Here is a 12592-nt window from a genome sequence, read left to right as displayed (position 1 = left end):
TTTGGGGGAAATATGTCTGCCTTTTTAAGCAAGTTGTAAGGACAAACCTAACCTAAAAAATATTTTAGGTTAGGTTAGGTTCAGGCCAGGATAGAGGCTTGTGTCATGTTGATTACAAAACAGAAATTTAAAGCACATCTAAAATTTCAGGTGAATGTTAATAACAATTTGGGCGGTGTATGAAAGGGGCGAGTCGAAGTTTCATGAAACTCCTGATGATGACGTTTTAAAATGTCGAAATATGTTGGGTGTGTAATAAACATAACTTCAACTTGTGTTGTAAATGTTGGTAATTCTTATATGCATCATAGGCATGTGTTACGATAACCTCAATGCGAAATATTTGCAGTCGAAAAACCTTACGAGAAGTGACCAGTTGGAACATCTAGGCAAATAGAAGGATAATATTAAAATGTATCTTAAAGGACGAGGGTGATACGATGTGGATTAAATTAATCTGGCTTAAGATAGAGTCCAGATGCGGGATCTTGTGAACACGGTGATGAACTTTCGAGTTGTATAAAAGTTTACAGACAAACTGAGTGGCAATTTTTCTCTCAACTAAGACTCTGATTCATGAAGCCATCTGCGCACATATTCCTACCCCACTTCTCAGCAGACAGAAAATACGCGTTGTTAAGTAAGAAGTTAGAGGATTGGTCACATCTGTCCGGTCACAATTGAACAGGACGTAATCAAAGCAATCTTCGAAAATGTCTGAATAAGCATGCGATCTACGTATCCACGTCTCATTTAGATATTCCGGTAAGAGTGGTCATGCCGTAAAGAGTTTTTGTTAGAGCCAACAGAAGAAGTGAGGAAACGTTCCAGGCCTGGAAGCAACGAGGCCTAATAAAGTGCATTGCCCCCAGCGTCGCAGAAACGTCTTGTGCAAGGAGGTAATGTAGCTGGTTACTCAGACCGCCTGCATGTTGTGGCACCCGGCATTTTAAAAAAAACCTTTAGAAAGAGAAAGTCGTCACAGCTCACTTAACGTGAGAACAGAATGTATGCATTCACCTGAAAAAAAGTTTAATTCAGTCTTGACGACGTCCGTTTCTATCCAGCGAGGCAGCCACCATCACCACAGCGCCCGCCCGCGGTTCAACCAGACTCTGAAGCCTCAGAGCGTCGTAAAACGTCGTTATGTTTGGCTTAGCGTATCTCTTTAAGGCAGTTACGTGATTAAGCCACGTATCATTTAAGTGAAATTTAAGGCTTAAGTAACTTCTGTAAAAATACATCCACTCCTCTATTTATTAGACTAATAAACGATTAATAAAGGGTTTCTAAAACGACTTTGCATTTCCATTTCGTACCAGAATATAATTACAAGCTGGGGAGACCTAGACGTAGATGGGAGGATAATCTCAGGCGGGATCTATGGGAGATAGGAGTTGAAGGAAACTGGATTTTGTTGGCCTAGGACAGGGTCCGGTGGAGGGCTTTGGTTAATTCGGTGATGAACCTTCGGGTTCCGTAAGCCATCTGGTTGGTTGGGTCCACTATTTGGGAAGCCTGAGGGGAAGAGACCGCTGGGGAGACCTAGACGTAGATGGGAGGATAATCTCAGGCGGGATCTATGGGAGATAGGAGTTGAAGGAGACTGGATTTTGTTGGCCCAGGACAGGGTCCGATGGAGGGCTTTGGTTAATTCGGTGATGAACCTTTGTGTTCGCTAAGCCATCTGGTTGGTTGGGTCCACTATTTGGGAAACCTGAGGGGAAGAGACCGCTGGGGAGACCTAGACGTAGATGGGAGGATAATCTCAGGCGGGATCTTTGGGAGATAGGAGTTGAAGGAAACTGGATTTTGTTGGCCCAGGACAGGGTCCGGTGGAGGGCTTTGGTTAATTCGGTGATGAACCTTCGGGTTCCGTAAGCCATCTGGTTGGTTGGGTCCACTATTTGGGAAGCCTGAGGGGAAGAGACCGCTGGGGAGACCTAGACGTAGATGGGAGGATAATCTCAATCGGGATCTATGGGAGATAGGAGTTGAAGGAGATTGGATTTTGTTGGCCGGTGGAGGGCTTTGGTTAATTCGGTGATGAACCTTCGGGTTCCGTAAGCCATCTAGTTAGTTTATATAATTACAATATTTACATGCTATTATATGAAGAATTAAACGTAGATATACTTAAAATTTCGTTTCTTAATCCGAAGTAACAAACTTTTCTGCAATTTACACTAGAAAGTCATAAAACAAACAGGTTTTTTTCATAAAACAATTCTAGCTTTCTTTCAGGCTTCTCCTGCTAATTGAAACTAACGAGACCGTTGGTATTTTTCTAAAATCACTCATTTTAATTAAGTACACTATGACTGTCAATACTCGCACCACTAAAGGAATATAATGACAATTCAATTAATTTTTGAAGCAGGAATTTTTCGACACAACTCATAAACGTGTTGCACTGCACAGATTTGCATCCCCACAAACATTGTGCTGTTAATTTAAATGCACATTTATAATCCAGTACCAAAATAAATTTTAGCTGATAGGTACCGCTGTGTTAAACGTTTAGGTGATTGCTGTTGTATCAAATTACATTCGAGTCAATATTCTTTAATAGTTTTCAACTGCAAATACGTCACATGCTGACTTATTGGTAGCACTGGTGGTGTTGCTGTTATTATTAATGTTATTTATTTTGGGGGAGGATATATATATATATACCCTAATAATATGCATCGCGATGTCCTGTAATTGCTGATATTTACATAAACTGTATGTACGTTAAATCTGCCTTACGATGTTACGTTATATTATGTTTCCAACGGTCAATTTTAATTATGGCTGTAAAATTAAAACGTGGACGAAAGACGTTTCTTCGCCCGATTTGGTGTTGTTTCACACGCGGTAAAAAGTGACTGAAGAAACTCGCGAAACGTCTCCCATATCTATTAAGATACGCTATAAACTCTCGTTTAAATTCAACCAGAGATCAATTTCTTTTGCGATGCACCGTTAAGAAATCTTCAGCTGTTTGAAATCAACATCTCAACAAAATAGGAGATCAACTGGAGTTGTCTCTAGAACATATGAATTTCTTACTTGCATTTACAAATTCATGACGTACCGTTGTGTAAGTTCATTGGACACCCCTGTGTCTAATACTCAATAATTTCTCTGGAATGTTCGCCAACGGAACATGTTTTGTATGACATGTTCAGGAAAACCGCGCAGTTGTGTTAGATTTATGGACATCCCTGTGCCTAATTTTCTAAAACACGAAAGTCGTCAATTTCACCGGTGGTGTCTATGGGAAATATTTGTTGCATTTTCTACGATATGCATAAATGCGCCCCCGTACAAGTTTCAAGCATCTCAATGTCTATTTTAGAAATAGAAATAATCTATAATATTACTCGTACCAAGAGGAACATTTCTATTACCTAATGTTCTTGCAGAAATAAGATGGGACGGGCGGCTGGCTTTTATGTTGGTCTACGTGAATAAAATAATTTCAGGGCCGTTGCTACCGTCTCAAAGCTCGCGAGACCGCCATGTTATCGTGGTAAATGAAAAAAAAAAAAAAATTACGAGGTCAGCGTGACCTTCAATGGTGTTACGTTTGTAACAACTGGTACAGTTGTCAAAGACTGGAAGACACTAGAGGCATCGTAGTGACCTCATTTTCCTAGTACTTTCTCACGAAAGAAAGTGAGCGAAAAACATGATCAAATTTTAAATTATTTTATCTTAAAATCGCTTATTCCTCATGAACCTTCCACTAGCACAAACATTTCCAATGAATCGGGATTACTAAAGTAATTGAGGTTGGCTCTTTCTTTCGGATGCAACTGAGTAGATACCCTGTTCTCCTTTTTAACCTGAGGAAGGAAGCAGATACGGGTTCCGAAACGTAGTGTTCTTTTTTTTTAAAAAAAACAAACGATGTATAAAGTCCATAATAAATAACCCCCATCGCAACATACCTTCGTCAGTGCCTTTTAAAATCGATTTTACCTAAACACATTACACATTTTGCACTCATGCACTCCGTCCATTTGTTCATTACGATGACGTCATACTTTAAACCAAAATCCTCACAAATCCTCTTCCATCGTTCGTTACAAAGGCTAACAGATTATTTTGGCAAATCCTACCTGACACACGCAAAATGTATACTGCACATTTATAAAATTAAAAAGCAAGCAAATTCGATACAACAGAATACTTCTTGAGAAGCTGGCAGTTGCTTAGCATCCATTGTAGTTAATTTTTGGCAACGAATACATGAAATCTTTACAAAATTAATATTAATCCTGTATTTCTTAACCACTGTAATGAAAAGATACATAAATACTTTTTCGTTGGCCAAATGATTTTATCTGTTTTTTAAGCTAAAAAGAGATTAGTTGAAATCCATGCACATTCCAAGAACTGCTGTTAGCAGAGGCGACAGATAGCATCTGAAATGAAATCTTCGTCCCGCTATCACCCGTTACGTACCTCAGCGCCTGCGCAATGGACCCGCTCGAATATCGCTTTTATAATTGGCTCCATCTTCGTAGACGTAATCTGATTTAACACTTCATCATTTCCGAGAATGCAAATTAGCAATGCTTAGTAGAGAATATAGAAATGTGCTTTTTTTAAAGATTTTCATCCTTTGAACGACAAACAACGATATAGAATCGGGCCTTCTGCGTCTATCGTGTCTATAATTACAAATTAAAAAGAGCCCCGTCCTGCTACCTCTCGACACTTGAAAATCAATTTTGCTGCATTTATAAAACTGACTTAACACATTACAAGAACAAGGGAAAGGTTAAAAGTTTCATATACAGTAAATCCCGGTTAATTTGGAAATCTGTTAATCGGGGAAGCCATTTATTTGGGAAAAATCTTAGAGTACAAAACGTTTTAACTCTTTACGTGGATCTTCGCATAATTGGGTCAAAGTGTTCTAGTCCAGATGTGTCCCAATTAACCGGAATCCACTGTGCCGTATACTAAGAATCACAGACATGCAATGCTGCCACCATAATCTAAATAATTTCCCCAACGAAGTTTTTCTTCATGAAAAACGGAAAAGTTATTTAGGTAAATGAAACGTTTATCCAGTACTTTGCCTGACTGTGCCAATAATTAACCTAGTTAATTAAGGAAAACAGCATATGACCCAAAACACGCTAGGAATCATAAGTAAGCGTTCAGACTTTGATCTCTCTCGTGAAATTCGATCATTTTCATGAATACATAATTACATAATTTAATTTGTAACAAAATCAACCATGGACTGAAACAATTATGTTTGTTCGTTTCTTTTGTTTTACCGAAACAGATAGAGTAGAGATGTGTTCCGACTTCAGATTCTCCTTTCTTTTTAAGAACGTACGTCATCACTAGAATCGCATCATCAAAACCGTGTCGAAACAGAACATAAATATGGCGAGCTTACGCTACCAGAGGACATTCACGCCACGATGTGCAGCTCTGACACTCCGAAAATTTGGTCTGTACAGGATCTTGGACAACCTCAACATCACCCAAGACACAAAGATTCGACGAAAGGGAACACCATAATGAGGGCGGCCCTGACAGTCATTTCCGATTGAACCTAACAAACAGAGAAGAAGACGTCTCCTCGAGGAAAACATTGCAACTTCTCAGTACGACAATAGAAATGAGACAACGTTTCGCCCAGAAGGGACGAAGGTCTTTCGCCCCCGGTACGCCTCACTGAGAATAAAACATGCCAATGGCAGAGGAATTCTTTGCAGTCGGACTAAAGGAGATGTTCATTCGAGACTACTCAGTGATACAGTTGACTTCGCGTCGTTCAGAATTCTTTACCGTCTGGATAATTTATAAAACAGACCCTTCGACACTACATCTCCTCACACCTTGGCCCTAAAGAATCAACTACTTTCAGCGCAAAGTTGATTTATACCACTCCGAGACTGTGCCATGCCCAGGACACACTGAAATAGGCTACTGGGTTAGCAACTTCGTAGACATTTTAACAGTTTCATTTTCACAACTTCGATGACAAATTCTACTAAAATTGTTACGAAGGAAGTATATCCAACCTAACCTAAGGCTGAGACTGACAGAGTGACGGCATGACCACAAATAAGCCAATACCAATGCCTTTGAAGGGATTCGAACCTGCGCCAATATGGTTCACAGGATCGTCATAACACGAGCTAATAACAACAGATATGAGACTGGCTTACAAGATTCAAGTCCGCTTAAAGCCTTAAGTGCGCTTTATGGTACAAATGAGGTCAGTGAACTTTCGACCCGCCAATCCGTTTGGAGATCATGGGATCTGTTTATACGGACTACCGTTAATGTTAGTTCAATGGCAGTCTACATAATTATATTATTCAGAATTAAATATGGCATTTAAAATGTCTATGTTATCCAGAGAGAGAGCAGTCTGCCGAGGATAATATTAAAACCCATTGTAAGAGACTGTAGAAATCTACAAAATGTGGCCCTTCACATTTTATATTATTCACTAAATATTAGTGGGGAAATCAAATGAAAGATTAGATGGGCAGGGTATGTAGTATGCATCGGAGATATAAGAAATGCATAGTCCGTCTCAGAGGTGAACAGACTGCTTCTGAGATCTGGGTTTAGATGTGACGGTAGTAATAGAATTCACAGGGTGATCGAAAAGTCACGTAACCCACAGGAAAAACGAGACATACATCCGTAAACTCATTGTTACAAGTTTATTTAAAGATGATTTTTCAGTGGCTCAGACTTTCTTGCGTCCGGTGTGTTTATTAACCCAACAGAATTCAATCAAATTAAAACCATAGAAAAATGTTTTAAAAATAGACGCGAGTGTTTTCAATCACCCTGTATCTTCGAGTTGAAGGCTGCGGGCTGAAATCTCGCTACTTGCACAAATATCATGGATACACAATATTTTAGGTTTTTTGTCAATTAATAACATTTATTAAGATTTTGTAAACAAATTATTCTTGAAAGTACTCATTTGTGTGGATAATCAAATTCTATCTCGACTCTGTCCATTGTCTGGTGTTTACAAAGTTACCCAACGTCTCGAGGACTGGATCTGCCCTCCCCTTCAGGTGCGGTTAAGGGGATGGGAACTTGCTCTGTGGGGTTCGTTAGAATGAATTTTAATGCAACGATAAGCAACTTCTTACAGTGTAAGACTTGAGGTTCTCACAGCGGTGAGTATGAAGGTTTCCGTCTTCTGGGTTATTGCGCTGTGTAGTCTGGTCGATGTTTACCAACGTTTCAGAGGTCATACTGCCTCCATCATCAGGGAGTATGACCTCTGAAACGTTGGTTAACATCGACCAGACTACACAGCGCAATAACCCAGAAGACGGAAACCTTCTTACAGATCGCAACCGCAATGGACTTTCTTCTACACCCACTTGTCTGCATTACTTTCAAAGTAACAGGCCATCGGTTGTCGCGAATATAAAATTCTTGCAATTTTCAATTTCTATCCACTTTTGCTAACAGGTCTATTTTGTTTAACGTTTCCATGGTTTTTTTAATGTTAACATTCGCGACTCATTTTGTTTACTTGTACGTGGTATCGCAGAGAAATTACGGACTTCCGGGAAGCGATGAAATGTACAACACGACCGCTGTTTTATTTTCCAGAATAAAACTGCCTCGGCCGGAGACGACCTCAATTATGAATCACAACGCGACATTAACATTTACCTGACTTTAAAACTGCATATTTAATTGTACATACCTATAATCATTCTTCTGTTCATTATCTCACGGCGCATTAGGAGAAAGATTGCGGCACATTCCATGATCCTCAAGGTAAAAATTATTTCTGATTCAATTTTTATGTGGAAATAGAACATACATTTTATAGAATCCTTACGTACCATACAAAAATTTTGATAGGAAATTTCAAAGCAAAAGTGAAGAGAAAATATATTTTAAAACTGACAGAAATTAGATTTCAAGGGTTCAAAGTTCCCACGTGGTAAAATTCATACATATATTTCGACTTCTTATGGAAAGGCGTGTAATCAAGGGACAGAACACAGACTAGGAGAATACTCTGGGATCACGAAAAATCAAAGAAAATAATCCCTGACTAGCTCAGCGTGCTATGAGCTTCTCAAGAGAAGCTTTGCTATAATTAGTTAAACTACCTAGGCTTATAATTCAAATCTCGCCTCAGGATCACACATAACACAAATTAACTCCTACTGTAACGGTGACCATCAGACAGGAGATTAAAGCACGCATGTGGTACCTCCCAAGAACTCGTCTGACCAAACTGGCACGTTTTAGTGCAAACAGCACAATGTACAGTTCCACAAACCTGCTAATGTCAAAATCCATATAATTCTAAACACTACCAACTTCCCCAAGCCCCCTTAGTTAATTCCCTTCCAAAATTTCAATTTTTTTGTCATCCTACCTCGAATCTCTACTCTCTGATACAACGTTACAATAATCTCTGCAAATTTATTAATTCGCCTCGATTTACGAACATTATGTTATATTACCTTATGTTATAAAAATGAATTGTTCGCGATACTAAATAGATCTTATCTCATTTATCTGTCTTGCTCGAATAATAGCAGCATCAATCTCTACGAAATGATGACAAATAAATAACACGCGAGATGAGATCAATAACTATAAATTATACAACTGCCTGACAAATAAAACTGTATTTTTAAACAAACTCTATTTTAAACTAACTTATCTTCATTCTAAAACACATTACAATTGTTTTTATACGATTCATTAAAGAAACAAAAATGGAATCTGCGACGGTTCTCTGACCAATAATTTATGCGAGAAATGACAACAGCTGAGACAGGCTAAATGCTTAACGATTTTACGTATTTTCAACACATAAAATATACAACTCTTCGCTTGAAACATACGCAGTTAAAAAATCCCTTATTATTAATGTTCATCGGTAGGATGCTGTTGATTAAGTGAATCTTAAAGCATCCAATTCAAAATAACAGCAAAGGAAAAATTATCGAAAGGAACAAATTAGCTCCATGCAGCAGTACAGCAGAATCCTTCTTAATAAGCTGATAGTCACTCATCAATTTAAGAAATTTCACACCTTAAATAAACCAAGAAAGTTTGTTAATATGCTCATATTAGATCGCTATCTGTCCCTATCATGAGCCAGATTAATCCACTCCACACCCTCCCCTTCTACAATATCCTTTTTAATATTATCTTTCTGTCTGAGCATACGTACTTGGAGTGGTCTCTTTCCTTTAGGTTTCATAACCAAAATGTTGTAAGCATTTCTCAGTCGTATGTTGCGTGCTACCTGCAACGCCCATCCAATCCCCCTTGTTCTGGGAAAATATTACAAAGCTCCTCATTATGCAGTCTGCTCCAGGCTCCTGTCACTTCATCTCAGTTACGTCCAAGCAGTCGTCTCAACACATTCCTCTAAAACAACTTCATTGGCGAGTGGTTAGCACTCCTGCTTCGTATTAGGGACAACTCCGTATCACGTATCTGTCCGAAAATCGGCCATCCTAAATGAGACTTTTTTTCCGTGGGTTTCCTCAATACCTCCAGGCTAATACTTGGATAGTAACTTAGATTAGTCCACTGCCGTCTTATTCCAAGTCTTTCCAAATTAATTTACGATCATATTCTTAGACGCTACATATTCTGAGTTGCGTTAAATGAACAATTGTCTGTCTGTTCATGTCGCCCACACACCAAAGTGAACTAAGCCAGAATTAAGATTGAGAAATACTGGTATAAAGAACAGAACACATCTTTTATTGTTGTATTCATGATTACTGATTAAAATATAGAAATTAGTCTACTCGGATTTTAGAGCTTTAAATACAAAAGACCCCCGAGGAACCTCGCAAGGAATATTTCACTATGAAATATTGTTAAGTAATTAAATGACACCAACCACGGTCGTCTAGCGGTTAGAACGCTGGCCTTGTAATTCTGGGGTCTCGGGTTCGATTCCCGGCGGTGCCCGAATTTATAACTTGTGTTGGGCAAGGCCGTGGTCTAGGCAACACGGAGTTTTCCTCCGTGGCATCCCAACAATTACTCCATTCACACACAGAAGAAGGCAATGGCAAACCACTTCTGGATCATCTGCCAAGAACGTATATGAACAGGTCCCAGTCCGAGAAAAGGATGGAAGGATCCTGTTCATATGGACCTGTCGTCAGACAGAACACTAAATAAAATAAATAATTAAATGGCATAACCTAACGACCGGGCAGTAACTGGTTGAATTTATCTAGCGTTAATAATATATTTGATGAGTGCTCAACGGAATGAACAGCAAGAAAAATACAAACATTCTTCGAAATATCAGCGCCACACATCACAGTCAAAGACTAAGCAAATAAAACATCTCATCTATAGCTTCACGCCCACATATTTCCCACAAACATGGCGGAGAGTGGCACAGAAGGCTAACCAAAACACGCTAAAAAAACATACTCGTTCAGGGACTGAGGAAAATGGCTTACAGATTAGACGTCTCCTGGGATTCGATCCAGGCACGTTTCGACTGCGAATCATCCATTCTAAAGGGATCCAATTCACATGATAAAAGAATTACTTATTTAGTGAAACCAAGGAACAAAATTTCCTGACACCTTACGTACTTAAACAGATCCTCAGATGATTCTTTGCGACTATCAGTTGTTTCACAGCTGATGTATGAATATGCAAAAAGTGTACAGAAAAATTTCAAATCTACAAAGTTTAGCCTCCTTAAAACTGGCTTCAGTTATTAATTTATACCGTCAAAAACGTGGTGGAATTTTCATTTTACTAATCTAGTCTCACATGACGATGGCGTATTGTAAAACATAAAAAAAAAACTATTTTTTGCATTGTAACATTTCATCTTACTGAGATGTCATAAAGATATTTATGATATTTAAGGATTTTTTTTTAAATGCGTTACATTAAACAGACATACACAAATGGCAATAGCTGTAATTCTTGAAAGAAAAATACATGACACACGGAAAATTTTGAGATTATTTTCAAACTATAACCAGGACTGGAATGGGACTTGTGGCGAAACAAATATAAAACATATTACATTTTATTCAGTCTGGTTTTTGCGATGCATATTACAAATTATATTTAAAAAAGTTTCTTGAAGCTTGTAAGTGCGTGATCTTGACCTCACAAAACTTACAAGACATTCTGAAACTGGTCAATATTTATTTAATTGAGAAACAGTGGATGCGAAATTGATTTCAAAGGGACACCACACCCAAAATTCATCATAAATTGTTGACACAATTATACCACATCGCTGTATATTAAAGTAGGAACTGAATTTTATGTTTTCGAAATGACAAATTTGACAGGCCTACATGAAAATTTACAAGTCGGCTTTATTTAATTTTAGTAGAGTCGCCAATGGGCTTGTTTACCAACATCAGAACATCGGAGTATGCAAATCAGAGCATTATGTGAAAAACAAGTTCTCGCCCCCCCCCCCCCCCCCCCAAGGACCTCTCAATCACCACCCGTTTAAGAGTAGCAGTAAAAGAGAATCATAAACTGAAGACGCAAAAGGGGAAATTAATTTATTTCCATCGGGAGAACAGAAGCAGGGGCTGAAATACGTCATACTAACATTATTCAAAAACGAAGAAAATATAAATTGGATGATTAAAACACGATAACAACAGACTTCGAATTAAAAAAGCTACGTAGTCAGAAAGCCGCCATCCTGGCGTCTTTAACACGCAAAATATAACATTGACTTCTTCGACGTTTCAAAGGTTTATTATTGGGGAAAAAAACAACAACTTATAAACCACATCTTCCCTCATAGATTGAGCAGCCATAGAGTACGTACATGTACATTTTGAGTTTCTTAAGATTTTATTCAGTCCCGACAGACAAATTTCGCGACAGTGCTGTAAGGCCACGGCCGCTAATTTCAATAGCATTTTCAATTAATTATTCATCACCAAATGCTGTCTGAGCCACTCAAAATTCTGTCCTGAGGCAGTATATTTCAATGTGCATCTTTCTAATTTCCAACCTATTCCAAATATCATTCTTTTGTACACGTCTGAGACTCTCCAATTTCCTATCTGTGTTTTACAACCCGCGACTCCCTGATTAATTATCCCAGAAACAATGGGTAAATTTCGAAGCTGTTCGCTGCATAATTTTTAAACGTATATACTTCAGTGACTTCGTAACTTCACATTGGAAACACATGAAACATCATCAGTCACTGGAAACTGACCCCCAAAAAAGAACATTTGCATTTTTTAGGCACGATCCTACAGACATTCTAAGCAGGGTTAGTCTGAAAGAAGATAAAATATTCTTGACGGGATTGTAGCTTAAATTTTTAAAAAGTTTTCACCGGAAAATTTTTACGTCGTTACAATCGATAACGGAAACAGACTTTTACTCCATCTACCGGTGGAGCACTCAATTATAGCTTGTGAACCTCGGCTCTGTAAGCTCAGTCACTTGTCTAAAAACAGATGTCGCTAGTATGAAATCAGCTGGAAGAGAAAGCGGGCAGTTTAGAATATCGTCCCATCTCATTCGATTATTCAAAAGTCGAAACCACATAATTAAAATAAATAAACCATCATGAAAACTTCGTTATTCA

This window comes from Zootermopsis nevadensis, unplaced genomic scaffold, assembly GCF_977971745.1.
Source record: "Zootermopsis nevadensis isolate Lab colony 2312 unplaced genomic scaffold, Znev_1.0 Znev_ptg000002l, whole genome shotgun sequence".
NCBI lineage: Eukaryota > Metazoa > Arthropoda > Insecta > Blattodea > Termopsidae > Zootermopsis > Zootermopsis nevadensis.
The sequence above is the reverse complement of the archived record's forward strand: the minus strand, read 5'-3'. Positions refer to the sequence as shown.